We start from the raw sequence: 23,804 nt of genomic DNA on the forward strand, positions 1-23,804 counted from the left end.
TACAGCGCCATATTTTTGCCTCCTGGCACTGATTGGAACTATTATTTTTTTATGGTACTGTGTGAGAGCAGCAATTAATGAACATATCAGCCATGTTTCAGCGTCATGCAATTTATACAGCCCGCACTGCACAACCACTTGGTATGTTGCTGCTGCGCTCATTTTTAATATTAGTATAAAAACCGGAAAAGAGCGCAAAGGATCTGAGAAGTAATAAAGATTTGGATTCAGTGAGTCAGTATGTTCTCCTCTGGAACGACGCTCAGCGTACATCTGCATTAGTACATGTAGGGCTCTGACTCCACCGATACAGTTTCGGATTTTGTTTGGGGATATTTTTTAGAGTACTTTGCTATAAGGGACCTGCGATCTGCGGTGTCTCGTTACAGAGTAATTGAATTTCGCTTGACTTCGCACTCCCATTTATCTTCGTATCTGTAGCCGGCCGCTGTGGCCGAGCGGTTCTAGGCGTTTCAGTCCGGAACCGCGCTGCTGCTACGGTCACAGGTTCGAATCCTGCCTCGGGCATGGATGTGTGTGATGTCCTTAGGTTAGTTAGGTTCAAAAATGGCTCTGAGCACTATGGGACTTAACATCTGAGGTCATCAGTCCCCTAGACCTCAGAACTACTTAAACCTAACTAACCTAAGGACATCACACACATCCATGCCCGAGGCAGGATTCGAACCTGCGACCGTAGCAGTCTCGCGGTTCCGGACTGAAGCCCCTAGAACCGCACGGCCACCGCGGCCGGCGGTTAGCTAGGTTTAAGTAGTTCTAAGTCTAGGGGCCGGCCGCGGTGGTCTCGCGGTTCTAGGCGCGCAGTCCGGAACCGTGGGACTGCTACGGTCGCAGGTTCGAATCCTGCCTCTGGCATGGATGTGTGCGATGTCCTTTGGTTAGTTAGGTTTAAGTAGTTCTAAGTTCTAGGGGACTGATAACCACAGCAGTTGAGTCCCATAGTGCTCAGAGCCAGCCATAAGTCTAGGGGACTGATGACCTCAGATGTTAAGTCCCATAGTGCTTAGAGACATTTGAACCATTTGAACCGTATCTGTAGTGCACTGAAAATATCACTACCACAGTGCAAATGTCGACTGTTTGCGCTGTGTCTGTTGTAAGGGAACAAACCCGCTTTTATGCCAAACACTAAGGTCTGTGGTCCCTTTGCGGCGTAAAAAACTTAGCCTTCTAATTCCAGGCACTCGAAAGAAAGTCATTTACGTCACGTATTTCGATACTCTCAAATTCAGTTATGAAAACCTGTTGATGAACTATCTACACGAGTAATTGAGTTTGTTCAGGACCCTCAGATCGGCATCATTCTTTGTACCTCAACACTGGTAAAGAGCACAGTGGATAGGATGAAGGGCTGGTCAACATGCAAATCATGTATGGAATCATTGAAAGCAATGGCAGAGCGGCACAACGAAATTATACTGAAGCGTTCCCGCAGTTTCGGTACTCACGCCACAATTCTTTTGCACTTTATAAACAAGTGACCACGAGAAATGAGATTTGTGAACGCTTCGTGATTGCATATTAGACGTTTTTTTCACTGCCGCAAATGTATTTTCACAGAATCAACACTATCTGTGGTCTCAAACACAATAAAACCATAATTGCATTACCAATCTGTAACGAACCGCTGGGACCACGGATCCGATACATCAAAACAGAAAATTTCTCTCTTGTCGATTGAAGTCGGATTCACCCTGTATGGTGCTATCGCTTTCTGTAAGAATCCATAACAACGGAACCGAGTATATATCACAAAATAAATGAGAGGTACTGTAGTTTATGTTAAAGAAGACCAATTTTCAGAATGAGATTTTCGCTCTGCAGCGGAGTGTGCGCTGATATGAAACTTCCTGGCAGATTAAAACTGTGTGCCGGACCGTGACTCGAACCCGGGACTTTGCCTTTCGCGGGCAAGTGCTCTACCATGTGAGCTACCCAAGCACGACTCACGACCCGTCCTCACAGCTTCAATTCTGCTAGTATCTCGTGTCCTGCCTTGCAAACTTCACAGAAGCTTTTCTGTGAGTCCCGGTCCGGCACACAGTTTTAATCTGCCAGGAAGTTTCAAGACCAACTTCGTTGTACTGAAACGACTGTTACTGTACAGTGGAGGACAGAGTAATTTGGTCTTCGTTCAGACTGTCACTATCAAAGTGCCTTTACAATATTTCGGGAAGTAATATTTATTGTTAGAGTGTGAAATAAACAACGGCATGAAGTTTGCGACAGGCCTGCTTCCATTCTTCCTATGGGCCTCCACCGCATACTCTGATCAGCCTCTTTCCTGTGCCATACTGCACCGTCTGCGACTGTGTATACAGCGATTGTGGCTGTGGGACTACCCGGCAGGCACCACTTCGTTTGATAGGTGCCCTGTCGACATCTTTGGCGTAGTTGTCCGTTGACCAGAATGCTGTTTTTCGTGCAGGGCACGATCGTACGGACATCTGTTGACACTTTGGATGATTATGTCATGAATTAGACACAGAACAGGAAAACAGTGGTTTGTTGCTTTAATTTTGGACATCAGTGTATTATTTTAGCCTGAGGCGAAACAATGTGAAAAAATATAATCTTGAAGTTTTTCACAAAATTAACCTTTATTTTCGAATGCAAGAAGAGATTGGCGAAAGGCATAGACTAAATTGTTTTAAGTACGTGATTCTATTTCGGAATATAATTTCAAAATTTTTCACAAAATTAATCTTTATTATCATGGTAAGCGAGGAATTACAAAAGAAATCGGCAAAAGTAAACAATCAGTTGTTTCAAGGAGGCAGTTTGTCTTTGGAACCACTATGTCATACAGTTTTTAAACCCCCATATTTTCATCTGATATGTTTGAAAGCAAATTCGTATTTTTCCTGGACAGCCTCTCACATGTATGAAAACTACATACAACTCCAGTGGTTCCATTTCGAAACCACTCCTAAAAGGAGAAGTACAAATTCAAATTTACGTTACAGTAACATTATTTATACTTACTTTCACTGTCAGTGATCTCCGCGATATAGCCACTATAAAAAAATCCTTATGTCTCAATCTCCTGCAGTTACGTAGCACGATCTCCGCGCCGATTGTTACTTTGAAAGCTATAAGTGACTGCTACAATGTATTACATTTATGGTAGTGCCTCAGCGGAACACTAGATGTCTCTTGCCATGGAACAGCATCGGTCGTTTCATGTCACTTAAAAAGGAAATAAAATAAGATAAAATAAAATGGTAGTTTGAGGCAAAAACCACTGGTACTCAAAAACGCACTCCGTCTTCAGGCCACGAGTGGCCTACCGGGACCATCCGACCGCCGTGTCATCCTCATGAGAGGATGCGGATAGGAGGGGCGTGGGGTCAGCACACCGCTCTCCCGGTTGTTATGTTGGTATTCTTGACCGAAGCCGCTACTATTCGGTCGAGTAGCTCCTCAATTGGCATCACGAGGCTGAGTGCACCCCGAAAAATGGCAACAGCGCACGGCGGCCTGGATGGTCACCCATCCAAGTGCCGACCACGCCCGACAGCGCTTAACTTCGGTGATCTCACGGGAACCGGTGTATCCACTGCGGCAAGGCCGTTGCCTACTGGTACTCAAGGGGTTAAGGAAATGGTTTAACAGAAATCTTTATATGCAAAGGTGAATAAGTAGACTCTAATGAAAGTGCTGATGAAGCACAGAGTTGTGATGTGCGCTCTTAGAAGTTAAACCAAGTACATTTTACAGAGCGAGGTGGCGCAGTGGTCAGCACAGTGGACTCGGCAGTTCAAACCCACGTCCGCCCATCCGCGTTTCGGTTTTCCGCGATTTTTCTAAATCGCTCCAGGCAAATGACGGATGGCTCCCTTAAAAAGGGCATGGTCGATTTCCTTACCCATCCTTTCATAAGCCGAGCTTGTATTCGTTCTCTAATGTCCACTCTGTTGACGGGATGTTAAACTCTAAACTTCCTTCCTTGCTTCCTTGAAATGCAAGGAAGAGAATGATGTGGTCCTCTCCCTGATTCTTAAGCTGACGCACTATGCTCTAAGCTGCACGAGCACAAAAGAAGTCAGTCAGTGCCATACTCACCCGTGTGTGTTGAGATCAACAGGGTGACTTCACACTGCTGTCGTTAGTTTTCCGATGCTTTCCAACGTCTTGTTACGAAGCGCCAAGTCCGAGCTCGCTTCGTGTGGACGACTGTGGCGATTGGTTACGCTCTATAGTCTAATGTTTGTGTTGTTACAGGAAGAAAGAAAAGAAGAGATGAAACTTCGTACCAGCTCATGTGCTGCGCCTCCCAAACTGCATAGAAAGGCTCCGTGCTGGACGGATCACCACCGTCGCGAGTGTAACGTCAAACAGTCTCGCACCACCTGGTACTGCGGTACTCCAGGACGTTGGTACTCTGTCTTGCGAGAAGAAATGTTTGCGCTACCATCTCCCCTCCTCTTCACATTCTGATTACGGAAACTTTTCCATCCAGAAGAACTGTTTCTATATGGACGATGAATAAATAATTCATTAGAAACTTCTTTTAATTAATTATATTTGCTGTTTCCTTCGTTTATTTCGTAACAACTTGTTAAAAGAACGGAAAATTCCTGTTCCGCAAGCTATTTTTCGCCAGGTGTGGAAATCTGAAAGTGTATCCGTTATTCAGTTGTTGTGTTGGACACCATTACATACGACTTACTTGGGCATCATGGATGAGAAGTCATTTTTAAATTAAATGAATGTCAGAGTCACGAACTTATGCATGGTGGCCGAGATTTCGTTTCTGCAGAAACGCTGTAAAATACTCTCCGAAATAATCAGTTTTGCCACTGAAGTCGCTGTTAGTGATTAATTCGTCAGTTGTGTAGTAAAATTACTCAGCCGAGAAACGCTGGCAAGGGAAGAGAGAATGAAGGGGAGGGATGAAGGCCAGGGACAGCGGGTTGTGTTTCCCCGCGGTCCCTCGTCTGCCGTCATTAAATCAGCGGTCTCTGTGCTGAGCGGCTGCAAACATTTGCACGGTTTCTGAGTTACGGCCTCTGGCTGGCGTAGCCGATAAGCACGTGATGCGAGCAATTACTTTTAGCGGGTCCCTAAATTAATTCCGACTGCATTATTCGGACAGACCCATTACTCTCTGGCAGAACATTTTACTTTGGTGGATGTGATTTTTTATGCACTGCTGCGATAACATCTGCACACATACGTATGTACTTTCGGTACTTGTCGCGTTAAAAGTTCTAAATGGAAAGGAGCTCAGTAACGTATGCTCCACCTCTCTTCTATATAACGACATTGCAGTAAATGACATTACTTCCATCTTAACAAAGCGTAACCTTCTGTAAAGAACTCACCAGACGAAACGGTTGTCAGAGTCATAAGGACTGTCACGAAAGTGCAGCATCTAATTAGCGTGAGTATGAATGTTCGTTATCTTGACACGGCTTAGGAAGAATTTCGTAATGAAATAACAGCAAAAACTCGTCGAATATTATCTGCAAAAAGTTAAACTTGGCTCCTTATATCTATATTCCCTATTGTTCATACATGTAAATCCGGAATATTACGTGACCATATCCGTTTCTACAGAGTAGTATGATTTGAAGAAATGGAGGGACGCTTCTTCGCTTTCATTACTACTTGTTTTATTGGCAGTGTCCTTGGACTGTAAGTTGCCAACCATTTCACCCTGAATAGCTGTAGAGTTTGCCATACTGAACATATACGTACGTATGACATGATAATGTTTCGCTGCTGAGCTTGAGTGACTACACGTTTATCGAGTACACCTGTATGTCACGGAATGGCGAAGTCAAGTGTAATTGGAACGCTGCTCATTGGATGTATCAGAATGTTTTCCGCACCGTCAGACACCATCGGATACCGCCAACGCCAACGTTAATCGGTTGCCCTAGAAGATGATCAGTTTCAAAATCATCGGCTTCTACTTTAAAAGGGGAAATACCCTATGCAATTGATGAGGAGGCATCGACGGGCAATAAAAAATGGTTCAAATGGCTCTGAGCACTATGGGACTCAACTGCTGTGGTTATCAGTCCCCTAGAACTTAGAACTACTTAAACCTAACTAACCTAAGGACATCACACACAGCCATGCCCGAGGCAGGATTCGAACCTGCGACCGTAGCAGACGGGCAATAACACGAAGCTTTCTCGTGCAGAAGATCTATAATATTATGCGAATTACTCCAAGGCGATAAGTCTGGACTGCCACCAGCAGACCTAACACCACAAATTTGTTTCTATGCACCATTATTGCATTGTGCTGTACGAAGAGTACATTTTCCAAGATGTATTCTCTTTGCAGCTGTGTCAAAATTCGGCAGGTTTGGTATTTTCAACTCAAGAAACATCCATCTCAGGAAATGGAAACCCGAATGCTACTTGTGCCCAAATCTTTCACAGAGAGTACGTTGGAGGATGCTACATGTGGCTATTTTTCTCAAGAGGAATATATGTGTGGGGTTATTGGACGATCATGTAATTGGACCATATCTTCTAAAAATCTTCTAGCTGCTTTCCCCATACAATTTTCCTACTGGCAGTACTGTTGAGGTCAATGGAAGATGGGCCACGGAGAGTTCGGCATGATCATGACGGTGCAATACTTCATTTTACTAGTGCGACACAGGTAGATATGATTTTGACAAATGTGTCATGATTTGGACAAATGTGGTATGATATGTAGAAGTATATATGTATGGCTCGTGACTACTCATTAGAAATATTTTTTACCTAATTCGACTCCACTGGATTGTTTCCTGTCGCGCCACAAGAACCACGATGCTTACAAGATTGCAGTTGAAATGAGTTGAATGTTGCATAAAAAAGAGAGGACACTATCCAGTGCTGGCGAGCATATGTATCCGAACTTGTAAGGCGTTTGAGGCTAAGCAGATGGTCGCCAAGTTAGTTCTTTCTTGTGAGTGTGGGCAGAAGCATAACAACAGCGACCATATTGCAACAATGGTAGACGTTCAGCCAGTGGGGCGATGACGATCCACTTGTGGCAGGAAAACGGCTCGTTTTGGTGTGTGAGCTGATATTTGCAACGGTGTCTATTTGGCAGCCATAACAAGCTTTCGTAGTATGTAGTAGAAATTTACAAAGAACCTGGGGGCTATAATTGCCAAACTAGTACTATCGTTACCCATTATGTTTTAACTGTCGGCAAAATAAAATCACATAGCGGCCATGAAACGTCGTAATGTGTCATTCCTTCTCTACGTAGTCACCCTGCGCTGGTGGATAACTTGGCATAGACCCTGGCTGTCAAGAAATGTACCACGTGGAAAATCGCCTCGTAGGCAGTCTAGATATGTCTACCAGACAACGATTTCTTCATTTTAGGGAAGGAAGAAGCCACTCAGGGCCATGTCAGGAAAATACGGGAGGTGACACAAAATTAAGTAACCGAAAAAAGCAGCATGTATGGCTGTGTCCTGTGCAGAATGAGCAGGGGCATTGTAGTTGAGCAGAAACACTCCTGGCACAGATCCCTTGGCGCGTAATCTGGAAACCCTTCAGTAACCTCGTCGGGAGATTTCGGTTGTGATATATGTGATAGTTTCTCCCTTACTAGCATAATCCGTTAGCACCACACCATGGAAGTCCCGCAAGACGCTCGGCTTTACTTTAACCATTGATGGTTGGGTCTTCGCCTTTTTCGGCTCTATGGAATCTATATGTTTCCATTGCTCGCTTTGCATCTTTTGCCTCTGTTCATAGTAATACACACAGCATTCGACCATAGTTATTACGAGAACAGAGGAAAGGGCGCTGGACCTGACGGGGTACAAATTCGACGCTACATAAAGAAGGCGGAAGAGCTTGCCCCTCTTCAGCCAGCAGTGTACTGTAGGTCTCTGCAGGAGCTAAGGGTGCGTAATGATCGGAAAAAAATAAAAATAAAAGATAAAAAAAATAAGTGATTCCAGTTTTCAAGAGGGGTCCTTCACTAATCCCAAAACTGTACGCCAATACTTTATTGTAGGTCCATACCTCTGACGGTGGTCTGTTGTAGAATTTTATGCTCGTGTGTTAGGAATTCGTGGCGGACCGCATCAAACCAATCTGAAGACTGATGACAAAAAAATACGAGGGCCGTTCAGAAAGTAACCTCCGGTTGATTTAAAAAAATACACCAAGTTAAATAAAAATATTTTAATACACTCCTGGAAATTGAAATAAGAACACCGTGAATTCATTGTCCCAGGAAGGGGAAACTTTATTGACACATTCCTGGGGTCAGATACATCACATGATCACACTGACAGAACCACAGGCACATAGACACAGGCAACAGAGCATGCACAATGTCGGCACTAGTACAGTGTATATCCACCTTTCGCAGCAATGCAGGCTGCTATTCTCCCATGGAGACGATTGTAGAGATGCTGGATGTAGTCCTGTGGAACGGCTTGCCATGCCATTTCCACCTGGCGCCTCAGTTGGACCAGCGTTCGTGCTGGACGTGCAGACCGCGTGAGACGACGCTTCATCCAGTCCCAAACATGCTCAATGGGGGACAGATCCGGAGATCTTGCTGGCCAGGGTAGTTGACATACACCTTCTAGAGCACGTTGGGTGGCACGGGATACATGCGGACGTGCATTGTCCTGTTGGAACAGCAAGTTCCCTTGCCGGTCTAGGAATGGTAGAACGATAGGTTCGATGACGGTTTGGATGTACCGTGCACTATTCAGTGTCCCCTCGACGATCACCAGTGGTGTACGGCCAGTGTAGGAGATCGCTCCCCACACCTTGATGCCGGGTGTTGGCCCTGTGTGCCTCGGTCGTATGCAGTCCTGATTGTGGCGCTCACCTGCACGGCGCCAAACACGCATACGACCATCATTGGCACCAAGGCAGAAGCGACTCTCATCGCTGAAGACGACACGTCTCCATTCGTCCCTCCATTCACGCCTGTCGCGACACCACTGGAGGCGGGCTGCACGATGTTGGGGCGTGAGCGGAAGACGGCCTAACGGTGTGCGGGACCGTAGCCCAGCTTCATGGAGACGGTGGCGAATGGTCCTCGCCGATACCCCAGGAGCAACAGTGTCCCTAATTTGCTGGGAAGTGGCGGTGCGGTCCCCTACGGCACTGCGTAGGATCCTACGGTCTTGGCGTGCATCCGTGCGTCACTGCGGTCCGGTCCCAGGTCGACGGGCACGTGCACCTTCCGCCGACCACTGACGACAACATCGATGTACTGTGGAGACCTCACGCCCCACGTGTTGAGCAATTCGGCGGTACGTCCACCCGGCCTCCCGCATGCCCACTATACGCCCTCGCTCAAAGTCCGTCAACTGCACACACGGTTCACGTCCACGCTGTCGCGGCATGCTACCAGTGTTAAAGACTGCGATGGAGCTCCGTAAGCCACGGCAAACTGGCTGACACTGACGGCGGCGGTGCACAAATGCTGCGCAGCTAGCGCCATTCGACGGCCAACACCGCGGTTCCTGGTGTGTCCGCTGTGCCGTGCGTGGGATCATTGCTTGTACAGCCCTCTCGCAGTGTCCGGAGCAAGTATGGTGGGTCTGACACACCGGTGTCAATGTGTTCTTTTTTCCATTTCCAGGAGTGTATATACATCTTACAACTACATCTTTGCACTATTTTTCTATATAGTCTCCATAGCGATTGAGGCACTTATCGTATCTCTTCACAAGCTTTGAAATTCCTTCTGCATTAAAATCACCCGCTTGTGCCTGGAGCCAGCCTGTGACCGCATCTTTCAGTTCTTCGTCGTCATCAAACCGCTGTGACCCGAGCCATTTCTTCAAATGCATGAAGAGGTGATAATCACTTGGCGCCAGGTCTGGGCTGTAAGGTGGATGGTTGATAACGTCCCACTTGAAGGACTCAAGAAGGGCCGTTGTTCTGCGAGCAGAGTGAGGACGGGCGTTATCGTGCAAAAAAACGATACCGGAAGTCAGCATACCACGGCGTTTGTTCTGTATAGCCCGTCGTAACTTTTTTATTGTTTCACAGTACACGTCTTGATTAATGGTCGTACCACGTTCCATGAATTCAACCAACAACACCCCTTTGGCATCCCAAAACACCGTTGCCATCAGTTTTCTGGCAGAAAAATCTTGCGAGGCTTTTCTTGGTTTGGTAGGCGAATTTGAATGTGCCCACATCTTTGATTGTTCTTTTGTCTCAGGGTTCACGTACTTAATCCAGGTTTCGTCACCGGTCACGATTCTGTTTAACAATGGTTCTCCTTCGTCCTCATAACGTGACAGAAAGTCTAATGCAGAGGCCATTCTTTGAGTTTTGTGGTGGTCGGTAAGAATTTTGGGCACCCATCGTGCACAGAACTTACGGTAACCCAATCTTGCTGTCACTATGTCGTACAAGAGAGTCTTAGAAATCTGTGGAAAACCAGTAGACAACTCCAACATTGAGAAACGTCGATTTTCACGAACTTTTGCATCAACTGTCTGAACGAGTTCGTCAGTCACCAATGATGGTCTACCACTCCTCTCTTCATCATGAACGTTTTCTCGTCCACTTTTAAATAAACGTACCCATTCACGGACAACTCCTTCACTCATAACTCTTGGTCCGTACACGGCACAAAGCTCACGATGAATAGCTGCTGCAGAATATCCTTTGGCTGTAAAAAACCTTATGACAGCACGCACTTCACATTTGGCGGGGTTTTCTATTGCAGCACACATTTCAAACTGCCACAAAAACTAAACTAGCGCAGGTACGACGTTCACTCGACCACGGCTTGATGCCGACTGACCTGTTGAGAGCGTGAACGCACTGTGACCAATCGGAGGTTACTTTCTGAACCGCCCTCGTAAATAAATAAATAAATAAATAAATAAATAAAAATAAAAAATATGACGTTTCTGGAGACCAAAACTTTCCTCTGCAGGAACCAGCATGGATTCCGGAAACAACGAGAGTTTGAAACACAACTCACTCTCATCGTCCAGGAGACCCAGAAAGCAGTAGATACCCGCGCCCAGGTAGATATCGTGTTGCCTGACTGCCAGAAGGCGTTCGATACAGTTCTATACTATCGCCTAATGAACAAAATCGAGCATATCGAATATCATACCAGCTGTGTGATTTGATTGGTGGGTATTGAGCAAAGATAACACAGCATGTCATTCTCAACGTACTGAGGTCTTGAGGCATAAAACTAACTTCGGACGTGCCCCAAGATACTGTTATAGGAGCAATACTTTTCACAATAAATGTATAAAATAACGTCGAAAGTTCGCTCAGACTTTTCGCGGATGATGCTGTTGTATACAAAGTAGCGTTAACAAAAAGTAGCGAGAGGCGGGAAGGTATGTAGGGGATCGACGCTTGGTGCAGGAAGTGGCAACTGACCCTCAACAAAGATGTAACGTATTTTATAAACAGACAGTATGTATTGTATGATTACACAATTGCTGAACAATCATTGGAAGTGATGTACGGAGCGATTTGAAGACCCACGTAATATCGCGGGTAAGGCATATGCTTGTTCCTCGGGAAACGTAGTCCATCGACGAAGGAAGTAGCTTACGGAACACTGGTTCGAACAGTACTTGAAAACTGCTTGTCAGCCAGGTATATGTAACACATAGAATAAATAGTTTAGTTGCAAGTTCATTTAGTAAGAGAGAGCAGCACAAAGATTCTCAGTCAACTCCAGTGGCAGGGACTGCGGGAAAGGCGTTCTGCATCACATATCCTGTTAAAGTTCCAAGAGCATATGTTCTTAGAAGAGTCAACCAGTGTATTGCTTCCTCCTGCATACATCTTGCAAAAAGACAATGAAGAGAAAATTAGAGGGATTCGAGCCCACACAGCAATCGTTATTCCCGTGAACAATTCGCATCTGGAACTAGAAAACGAGGAAGTGACGCTGGTACACAAAGTACCCTCCGCCACTCACCGTAAGGTGGCTATCGGAGTACAGATGTAGATCTGGGTGTTACGGAAGTTATATTGGTTGGTCTGACACAGCTACAACATTTGCACTGCTGGCTTGGTTTGGTGGGTTCTTTTTGAATGAGGAGTTGCAGCCATGGAACTCAGTGGATGGCCACCTTTGCTACGTTCAAAATGTTGAAAATTGGCTCGTGACAGGTTTTCACTTTTTGCACTTGATTAAGCTGGTCTTTGAGCACCATGGCCACCTTCTCATGAGATTCCTGGTTCTTCACAGAGAGGCGGTCTGCCAATGTGTCCTTCGTCATGCAGAACTGTTTGACGACTCTGGAAGCATTTACTTGATGTTCACTTCCAACAGTTCAGCATGAACCGTTGCAGCGTTTATCTACAGGAAACAAATCATCATATGATACTCCGCTTCATCAGTGGGTGCATCATTTTGTCCTGCTTCCTCCTGCGCTACTGCGACGCGGGAATTTTAGAGTGTACGACTGAAGATATGAACCTGTAAACGAATGGAACATTGACTACATATCTGCCTTTTTCCTAAGTGATAATTAAAGCTTTATACCTGCCCCCCGTGCGCTTGGAAGGCGTTATAGAAAGCAACGACGGTAGATAAAGTCTACGGAATCCGCGCGACAGGAAAAGAAGGGACCCAGCACAGACCCTTGGAGGACAGCCACGGCGACATCGCGCGCAGCAGGGCGCGGCGGCCCGTCCTTGCACAGCGGCAGTTCTGCATGCAGCGGACGCCAGCGGCAGGTATTGTCTGCCCCTGGCAAGTCGTCCTCGTGTGCACTGGTGTCGAAGCCGGCCATTGTGCCGTCGTCGGAGCTGTCGCCAACTCGTGACGGAGGAGCTGTGAGTCAGCTGTAGCGGAGACGGACTGACGCCGGCTGCCGCCCGTGCCTTTCTGGGACGAGACAAACGGCGGCGGGCCCCGAGTGCTGCTTTGTGCCGGAGGCCGCTCTCGGCGAAGGACTGTCTTTCAGATTTCAGCGTGGAGCCGTGGCGATTGTGTCTGTACTGTATACCGACGGTAGCGGCGGTTACCTGCTAGGTACGCAGCTCTGTCGATCACCTGGCTGAGGTATGCATGCAAATTGCAGACAGGACTATTCCCTGCTCTGGTATTCTGTGATCGCTCGTTTCACTACCAACATATTGTACGACTGTTCCTTTCATATTGTATGCATCAATGCTGATACTTGAAATAACGAATTTTTCCTTATCAGATGGAGATAAAACACATCTTAAATGGTATCTGACACGAAACACATAACTGAATTTCAGTTGCAAAGCTTCACCCTCTGTCTGGTCAGTAGGAGCTTTCTCCGTGAAAGCAAACACATTGTTATGTCCCAGAATCATATTCTGGGTGGGTATGAAAATTTTTAAAGTTTTCCTGACCAGTGCCACAGCCAGAGCGGAAGTCAAAGCATGATAACAAAAATGGTTCAAATGGCTCTGAGCACTATGCGACGTAACTTCTGAGATCATCAGTCGCCTAGAACTTAGAACTACATAAACCTAACTAACCTAAGGACATCACACACATCCATGCCCAAGGCAGGATTCGAACCTGCGACCGTAGCGGTCGCTCGGCTCCAGACTGCAGCGCTTAGAACCGCACGGCCACTGCGGCCGGCAAGCATGATAGCATGCAATATCGAGATTGGAATTACATCCCAGAAGAACAGTCAAAATGTCATGCAGTATAAGCTCACCACCTACCTAAATTGCCACACAGCACCTGAGCTAGAGGACCAAGGTGTCGATGCAGCAGACTGAACTCATGGAGAAGGGAGCACAATGTTGTTCTGTTGACCACTCAAAGTGAAGCAACAACGCCTAACTAATATGCAAGAAGGGCTTTCACTTCACGCGTACTGCAGAAATAATTGCACTGAAAGCCTGAGCAGTAGGCATGGAGTAGAGTGCTGTTGTCTTTAATACACTAGGTTATGTTCAGTCATTTTTGATACACAATAATGTCACTGGTTGTTACAAACACTCTGAATTTCACAGCTTAGTTTTCAGTTTGCAGCTAACCAGGCCAAAGGTGGGACATGTGACCTCCCATCTGTGACCTACCTAGATAACTACGATCTACAATGCAACAGCCAGCTCCAGTCCTCTATAACACTTCCATTTTTCCAGAATTTTCATCGCAGCATATACATCACTGTCAAACGTAAGATTTACCCTGCAAACATAACCTAAGCTGTGCTAAGCCCCTTCTCCAGCACATCCTTACTCCAAAGAGTGATACATCGGAAAACAGGATATGGCTATTTTGGCACTGAAACTGTGAACTGGTCTGTGAGGAGTGACTGGGCAGGTCTGCAGACATGAGCATTTCATATGTCAGGCAAGGACGCCAGCTCGATCCCAGATTCGTCAGTCAGCTTAAATGTTAGCAAATTGGGCAAAAAATTTGTCCTCCCTCCCCCAGAAGACATCGGTGAAATATCATGTAACACTGCCTTTAGCTTGACAATGGCCTCAGTTCAGCGAGGAAGAGAGACCACAAATTTTTGGTACACCTTATCGAGCTGAAGACACTCATTGAGGATTAGATCCCCTAGAGCAACCAAATTTTTATGTTGCTGACTGTTACATTTCACCTACTGTTCGAAATAGTCCCATACATTTTCTGTGGGCTTAAGATAACGTAATTCAGAGGGCTTTTTGAGGTGTGATGCAGTTCCTGAGTGTTTATCAAACTAGGAACATAAATGTTGATCCTGTGGACATTGATATTTTATTGAGAATTTCCACAGCATACTCACTATGAAGACGTAGAAGAAAGAACAGCATTTGGTCACTGAGACTGTTGGAATAAACATTCTGATTCATGTAACTGCGTAGTTCAATGCGACTGTGGTCGAAACTTTGGATTCAATCAATGACAGATATTTTACAGTATGAGATGGCGCTATACCTAGAAAACTTTTATGTTATCTTGGTACATGTTCATGGTAAGCTGAAAGACAGGGCCCAGATCATAATATGGAAAGCACCCCCAAAATATTACTAAACCACCTCCGACTCGAACTACACCTGCCACACCCTGTCAAACATCTTGTTGGCCTTTAGTGCACTCGACACATTGCAACATTTCAAAGAGAGGCAAAAATCACAACTAGTCAGACCTCACTACATGCTTCCTGTTAGTTATTGTCAAGTTTGTGCTAATGATTAACGAAACCGCTACAGCTGTATCTCTGCACTATCCTTCCTTCCAGAAGTGCTAGTCTTGCAACGTTCGCAGGAGAGCTTCTGTGAAGTTTGGAAGGTAGGAGATGAGGTACTGACAGAATTGAAGCTGTGAGGACGGGTTGTGACTCATGTTTGGGTAGCTCAGTCGGTAGAGCACTTGCACGCAAATGGCAAAGATCACGAGTTCGAGTCTCGGTCCGGTACATAGTTTTAATCTTCCGGGAAGTTTCATATCAGTGCACACTCCGCAGCAGAGTAAAAATTCATTCTGCTCCTGAACTGATTCAAGGAGGCAGATCCTTCAAAAAAATGGATGAATGATGTGTGATTTCAAATGTGTCTCTGGTGATTGCAATGAGCAGAATGGAAATTCTGCGTTAGGCTACTGCAATGGCTCCCCATACCACATTATTCGTTTCCCAAGCTACAAAATTTTTTTGTTATAGCCACGTGCACATGTGGATTTGCATACTTTATTACCAAACGAAGCTTTTCTCATCCATGGAAACAACAGAAAATACAGGAAGATCTTTTTTTTTTTCCAATTTATTGGCTGTTGGGCCATATCCAGTCAGTCATCTCATTAGTAATACTAAGCACAACATAACTCCCAGCTTTTGAGTGGGAAAAAATTCTTCGACCCTACCAGGAATCTAACGTAGGCCCCACACTTAGCAACCTGCTGCACTGATTGAGCAGCTAATGAGGCAAATAAAACGATCAGTTCTTCAGATGCTCAGAAAAGGCTTCCCACGTCATGTTTCCTTTCTTGATTACAAAAGAATATCTTGAATTTCAGAAGCTCAATAAACGCTTAAGTACTTTTGAGTGAGTTGTTACTTCTTATCCTTTAACCTAGCATCGGACTCAGAATGTGTTTTTGGCTATAATATGAGCTGCGATCTCCAGCCACCGAACAGTCAGGGTGTATTGAAAAGCGACCATTCATCGCTCCCCTCCCAACAGCTCAGCGCATGCCACCACTCTCACTGATTGGACCATAAGCTGCCTCGCTAGCTCACTGCTCCCCACCACTCTCACAGATGAGATTGCATGGAGCAGATCACACGGTGACTTGAGGCATAGCTCTTCACTCTTGGCACAAAGATATAGTTTGCAACTCGGTTGGTTGTCTGAGCACTCTCCATCCAAGTTCAGCTCTTTATAAAAATAGCAGTATGTATAACTTATAATTATTTTAACATAGATGATAGCCCAGGTGTACAAGTTGTCTCCAGGAGGAATGGTCAATATTCTGGGATATGACAGGAATGATAATTTGAATAAAAATCTAAATTTGGACATATGCCCTGTTCCGAATGGTTTCTGAGATGGAACACATTTAAAGGTACTTTTGAACGTATTTTATAAATTACGCGAAATCTGTGGACTTTAGCGAAAAATTGTTACAGTACAAAATTAAACTACATTACATTTCCTAATAAGGTCCTATTCTTGTTTTCGCGAGGACTTAAAAGTTGCATGAAGAGAGCGAGAGGATACTGAAAATATTGCGTGACGTGCTTGCGCTGAGGTGTATGTAGGTTTTGTAAGCCAATTTGAGGTACACTCCTGGAAATTGAAATAAGAACACCGTGAATGCATTGTCCCAGGAAGGGGAAACTTTATTGACACATTCCTGGGGTCAGATACATCACATGATCACACTGACAGAACCACAGGCACATAGACACAGGCAACAGAGCATGCACAATGTCGGCACTAGTACAGTGTATATCCACCTTTCGCAGCAATGCAGGCTGCTATTCTCCCATGGAGACGATCGTAGAGATGCTGGATGTAGTCCTGTGGAACGGCTTGCCATGCCATTTCCACCTGGCGCCTCAGTTGGACCAGCGTTCGTGCTGGACGTGCAGACCGCGTGAGACGACGCTTCATCCAGTCCCAAACATGCTCAATGGGGGACAGATCCGGAGATCTTGCTGGCCAGGGTAGTTGACTTACACCTTCTAGAGCACGTTAGGTGGCACGGGATACATGCGGACGTGCATTGTCCTGTTGGAACAGCAAGTTCCCTTGCCAGTCTAGGAATGGTAGAACGATGGGTTTGATGATGGTTTGGATGTACCGTGCACTATTCAGTGTCCCCTCGACGATCACCAGTGGTGTACGGCCAGTGTAGGAGATCGCTCCCCACACCATGATGCCGGGTGTTGGCCCTGTGTGCCTCGGTCGTATGCAGTCCTGATTGTGGCGCTCACCTGCACGGCGCCAAACACGCATACGACCATCACTGGCACCAAGGCAGAAGCGACTCTCATCGCTGAAGACGACACGTCTCCATTCGTCCCTCCATTCACGCCTGTCGCGACACCACTGGAGGCGGGCTGCACGATGTTGGGGCGTGAGCGGAAGACGGCCTAACGGTGTGCGGGACCGTAGCCCAGCTTCATGGAGACGGTTGCGAATGGTCCTCGCCGATACCCCAGGAGCAACAGTGTCCCTAATTTGCTTGGAAGTGGCGGTGCGGTCCCCTACGGCACTGCGTAGGATCCTACGGTCTTGGCGTGCATCCGTGCGTCGCTGCGGTCCGGTCCCAGGTCGACGGGCACGTGCACCTTCCGCCGACCACTGGCGACAACATCGATGTACTGTGGAGACCTCACGCCCCACGTGTTGAGCAATTCGGCGGTACGTCCACCCGGCCTCCCGCATGCCCACTATACGCCCTCGCTCAAAGTCCGTCAACTGCACATACGGTTCACGTCCACGCTGTCGCGGCATGCTACCAGTGTTAAAGACTGCGATGGAGCTCCGTATGCCACGGCAAACTGGCTGACACTGACGGCGGCGGTGCACAAATGCTGCGCAGCTAGCGCCATTCGACGGCCAACACCGCGGTTCCTGGTGTGTCCACTGTGCCGTGCGTGTGATCATTGCTTGTACAGCCCTCTCGCAGTGTCCGGAGCAAGTATGGTGGGTCTGACACACCGGTGTCAATGTGTTCTTTTTTCCATTTCCAGGAGTGTAGTTTCATGACTTCATAAACCACGTGTCCTATATTAGAGTATTCGTTTCGAGTTCGTCTACACTATTGTGGTACGTTTAAACAATGACAATATACAGAATAATAAAGAAAATAGCCGGCCGCTGTGGCCGAGCGGTTCTAGGCGCTTCAGTCGGGAACCGCGCTGCTGCTACTGTCGCAGGTTCGAATCAAAAATGGCCCTGAGCACTATGGGACTCAACTGCTGTGGTCATAAGTCCCCTAGAACTTAGAACTACTTAAACCTAACTAACCTAAGGACAGCACACAACACCCAGCCATCACGAGGCAGAGAAAATCCCTGACTCCGCCGGGAATCGAACCCGGGAACCCGGGCGTGGGAAGCGAGAACGCTACCGCACGACCACGAGATGCGGGCGCAGGTTCGAATCCTGCCTCGGGTATGCATGTGTGTGATGTCCTTAGGTTAGTTAGGTTTAAGTAGTTCTTAGTCTGGGGCACTGATGACCTAAGATGTTAAGTCCCTTTGGTTTAGGGTTACCTCCAGCAATGAACTGATTAGTCAGGCAACGTTACGGGCAAGGATTTTCAGAGGACAAAACATTTCAGGACTTCTGTATGGAGGCTATTGCAGAAGTGAAAGCGGTGGTTGCTCAACAAGAAAAAAACACAGCTCATTTCTCAACCAGTTACCACCGTAATGTGCGAGACTTCTTCGATCTGGGAGAAGTTTGATGAAACTATTATCAGCTTCAAGCAAGTCACGACCCAGAAAGTGGGTCAATTCTCGAATTATACAAATATTTAGCGGAGGGATATATGCCTGTAAACAGCGATTCCTTAAACTGGTAGGAAACAATAAAACTGCTGTAGCCAACGCTGTATCAATTGGTTCTAGAAGTATCATATATAACAGGAACATCAGTAAACTGTGAACGAATATTTTCAAAAGTAGGAGAACTATACACTGAGAAGAGAAACAGTCTCACGTCAACTAAAATCGATCAAATTTTGTTTATAAATGATAATATTGATTAATTTTTCCTTTGTGGGGACGTATATGGTAATATTGACTGTAAATGACTGCTGCAGATGCACTTCAATTACAGTTGTTATAATTCTTATATTGTATTTTTCCAATAAAAGTGTCGAAATATAACAATAATCAGTCTTCATTCTTTAAATGTTTCCGCTTGATAAAAATATTTAGGATTTTGTTATAATATTTTTAATTTTTACAGCAGATGAAATTTAAAATTTTTGTACCTAAAAATTACAGGAAACTTAACACCAAATGTTCCACAGAATTTCGGGAGAACTGCCGGATCTTACAAACATCCGGCAGTTCCCACGAAATTTTGTGGAACAATATGTGCGTCGGGAAAGATTTAAATCTCACATAACACAAAAGTATTACTGCTCTTTACATGGTCTTTGAAAATAGGACCAACTCAGATACAAACATAACTGCAGTAACATTAAAGAAAGCAATATGCGTTCCTTGTACTTATTTTTGTGAGTGAATGGTGAGTGGTGGGTCAAAAAAATGGTTCAAATGGCTCTGAGCACTATGGGACTCAACTGCTGTGGTCATCAGTCCCCTAGAACTTAGAACTACTTAAACCTAACTAACCTAAGGACATCACACACAGCCATGCCCGAGGCAGGATTCGAACCTGCGACCGTAGCAGTCGCACGGTTCCGGACTGCGCGCCTAGAACCACGAGACCACCGCGGCCGGCCAGTGGTGGGTCATGAAACACTAGTTCATGCCAGTGAGTGACCAGTTCTGATCCGATCTCTGAAAAGAACAGTTTTTCCCGTCTCTACACAAGACCGCACGGTTTCAGTCCTGCGCCACCTGCCACTCAGAATTTCAAAAGACAGTCACCATAACCTTTCCGGGCGAAGGAATGGTCTTCGCCTTTTTTGGTGCAGATTCTCGTTTGGTAACCCATTAGATTGTTGTTTGGTCTCAGGAGTATAGTAATGTATTCATGTTTTATCCGCAGTGACGAAACGACCCTTAAAGTCCTGCGGATTCTTCCTGAACACCTGCAAGCAATCCTTGCAACACTTAACACGATTCCGTTTTTGGTCAAGCATGAGCAATCGCGGAACCCATCTTGCGGATAACTTTCTCATGTCCAAATGTTTATGCAAATATTATGTATCCATTCATTGTCCACAGCACTAGCAATCTCACGCACCTTAACTCATCTGTCATCCATCACAATATCATGGATTTTGTCAATGATTTATAGAGTCGTAACCTCCAGAGGGCGTCCAGAACGTTCAGTATCACATGTGCCCATATGGCCACTCCGAAAATTTTGAAACCACTTGTAAACTGTTCTAATCGAAGGTGCAGAGTCACCGTAATGTTTATAAAGCTTCTCTTTAGTCTCCTGAGGCGTTTTGTCTTTCATAAAGTAATGTTTAATCACCAAACGAAATTCTTTTTCATCCATGTTTTGACAACCACTCGACTTCTTGATTCACACGAATGACAAACACAAAGAAATATACCAATATGGCCGACACTTGGTGTGCATTCTTTCCAAAGATGCTACTAACTAAACATGACCTCGATACGTGCCGGTGGTGCGACCTCTCGGACTTTACACGGACTTTTCAAACCCTCTCTTAGGCCCTTACAGGACGTCTACGGAAACCTGGCAGTGATGAGAAACACGGTGAGTCGTCGTCGAGGCATGTGCCATCATCGCAACAATGTCGCGCAAATCTGTCCCTTCTCCCGCGTGCCGGCCGGCCGCATTCATCTGTCCCCAGGAGACTGAAAAAACGGCTTCAGCGAGTTCGTCGGCACAAAAATGCAAACGAATTACCCTTGATCCATCACGACGTAAGGCCTCACACAAGTCGGCGCACCCGAGAGGATCTCACAAAACTTCATTGGACCACCCTACACCCCGGATCTCGCACCTCCCGACTTGCACGTGTTTGGCGCAGTGAAGGATCCACTCCGCGGGAAGCAGTACGTTGACAGTGGGGAGGTTGTTGATGTAGCGAGACGTTGGCTTTGACGTCGACCAGTAGAGGTGTACCATGCGGGCGTAAATGAAACCAATATGCTTTCAGAAAAAAATTGTTCCATTACTTATTGACTGTCTCTCGTAACTTTTATTGCGTTTGGGTTGTTATCATACTAATTTAAGTGCCAAAATTTTTATTCAATTTACGAGGGCAGTTCAATAAGTAATGCAACACATTTTTTTTCTCGGCCAATTTTGGTTGAAAAAACCGGAAATTTCTTGTGGAATATTTTCAAACATTCCCGCTTCGTCTCGTATAGTTTTATTGACTTCCGACAGGTGGCAGCGGTGTACGGAGCTGTTAAAATGGCGTCTGTAACGGATGTGCGTTGCAAACAACGGGCAGTGATCGAGTTTCTTTTGGCGGAAAACCAGGGCATCTCAGATATTCATAGGCGCTTGCAGAATGTCTGCGGTGATCTGGCAGTGGAAAAAAGCACGGTGAGTCGTTGGGCAAAGCGTGTGTCATCATCTCCGCAAGGTCAAGCAAGACTGTCTGATCTCCCGCGTGCGGGCCGGCCGTGCACAGCTGTGACTCCTGCAATGGCGGAGCGTGCGAACACACTCGTTCGAGATGATCGACGGATCACCATCAAACAACTCAGTGCTCAACTTGACATCTCTGTTGGTAGTGCTGTCACAATTGTTCACCAGTTGGGATATTCAAAGGTTTGTTCCCGCTGGGTCCCTCGTTGTCTAACCGAACACCATAAAGAGCAAAGGAGAACCATCTGTGCGGAATTGCTTGCTCGTCATGTGGCTGAGGGTGACAATTTCTTGTCAAAGATTGTTACAGGCGATGAAACATTGGTTCATCACTTCGAACCTGAAACAAAACGGCAATCAATGGAGTGGCGCCACACCCACTCCCCTACCAAGAAAAAGTTTAAAGCCATACCCTCAGCCGGTAAAGTCATGGTTACAGTCTTCTGGGACGCTGAAGGGGTTATTCTGTTCGATGTCCTTCCCCATGGTCAAACGATCAACTCTGAAGTGTATTGTGCTACCCTTCAGAAATTGAAGAAACGACTTCAGCGTGTTCGTAGGCACAAAAATCTGAACGAACTTCTCCTTCTTCATGACACTGTTCTTCCTCATGCACCCTACAGCCCCGATCTCGCACCGTCGGATTTCCATATGTTTGGCCCAATGAAGGACGCAATCCGTGGGAGGCACTACGCGGATGATGAAGAAGTTATTGATGCAGTACGACGTTGGCTCCGACATCGACCAGTGGAATGGTACCGTGCAGGCATACAGGCCCTCATTTCAAGGTGGCGTAAGGCCGTAGCATTGAATAGAGATTACGTTGAAAAATAGTGTTGTGCAGCTAAAAGATTGGGGAATAACCTGGTGTATTTCAATGCTGAATAAAACAACCCCTGTTTCAGAAAATAAATGTGTTGCATTACTTATTGAACTGCCCTCGTAGTTACAGTGATTTATTACGTAACTTGAGGCATAGCGCCGTATACCGATTCTGCCTTGGAGGCGGTTAAGTGGGAGATGTGTCTAAGAGCTGGATAGTGACAGATGGACGCTCACGTAGTTTATGTATCAGCCGATAGAGGACAGTCTTGGATAGGGGAGTGTGATTTAGTTTCGATTGTGCCCACTAGAGTGCACTAAAGTAATAGAATGTTTTTCATAAAATGTTCTAGTATTTTCATAAAGTGTTATGTCTTTTTGTGTATGTAAAATGTTATAAATGTGTTTTAGCAGTATGAATCATGCGTGACTGTGGTTTAAGGTTAATATGAAGATAATTGTTTAACGAGTTATGTAGTGGGATTTAGTGTGGGAACATTTCGAAGTAGTATGGATGTGGACAAAGGGGATTTTTGTAGAATAGATTTGTAAAGTTAGTTTATGGTAAAGGGAAAGTTAATTCAGGTATAAATAACAATAGTAAATAACATGATGCATAAAAAAACTTCTGCATATTAGATAATTACGTCGGTAAAAGGTGCAGTCGTTAGATTTACGCAGGAGAATGTTGTTTTGCTATTGGCTGTTGAGTAAACTGACCAACGGTGAAGCAGTATTCTTCGCGCGCATTTCTCTGCTGGTAGAGAAGACTTAGAACATTCTAGAGACGAGTCGGAGCCTAGCCGTGAATCAGTTGGGACGTGTGTAGTAGTAGTTCCGATGGAAATGATAGGTTGCCGGATCTAGCAGTGTTTCATACATCAAAAGTGTTGTAAAGTGACGGCATAATTATTCCGATGGGTGTGTAGAAATTTCGGAATTTTTAAGTGAATTTTGTGACGAGAAAAGACATAAATTCCGCGTGGCGTATGGAGCAGGTCGGTGGCTGAAACCTGTGACTGCATTAGGTACCGACAGACGTAATATTTGTCGAGCATTCTCGATCAAAAAGAATCCGTAGTTTTGTTACTATTACGTTTTCGGGAAATGCAACACCATAAACTTGCTAACGTGAGTGAAAGGGATTGTGAGTGACTGTGTTAAGACTAGCACGGGCTTGGCAGTGATACTTGTTCACCTAACTTTCAGAATATATTAATTAAGGACAAAATGTGCAACCTTTCATTTCGTGTGAAAACTTTCTCCCGAAACGTAGATTAGTGGCTTTAATTGCAGCCTGGTTCACGTCGAAGTACAGTA

At 45.7% G+C, this 23,804-nt stretch overlaps 1 protein-coding gene and 1 pseudogene across 1 annotated transcript in view; one reads left to right on the top strand and one right to left on the bottom strand.

The window, feature by feature from the left end:
- The window catches only part of LOC126236351 (calpain-9-like), a 1,155,357-nt gene that overhangs the window by 511,126 nt on the left and 620,427 nt on the right, over window positions 1-23,804 (top strand). The gene's annotated exons all lie outside the window — the stretch shown is intronic.
- LOC126238533 (5S ribosomal RNA) lies at window positions 3,482-3,599 on the bottom strand (annotated as a pseudogene).

Source organism: Schistocerca nitens, chromosome 2 (assembly GCF_023898315.1).
Source record: "Schistocerca nitens isolate TAMUIC-IGC-003100 chromosome 2, iqSchNite1.1, whole genome shotgun sequence".
NCBI classification, from domain to species: domain Eukaryota; kingdom Metazoa; phylum Arthropoda; class Insecta; order Orthoptera; family Acrididae; genus Schistocerca; species Schistocerca nitens.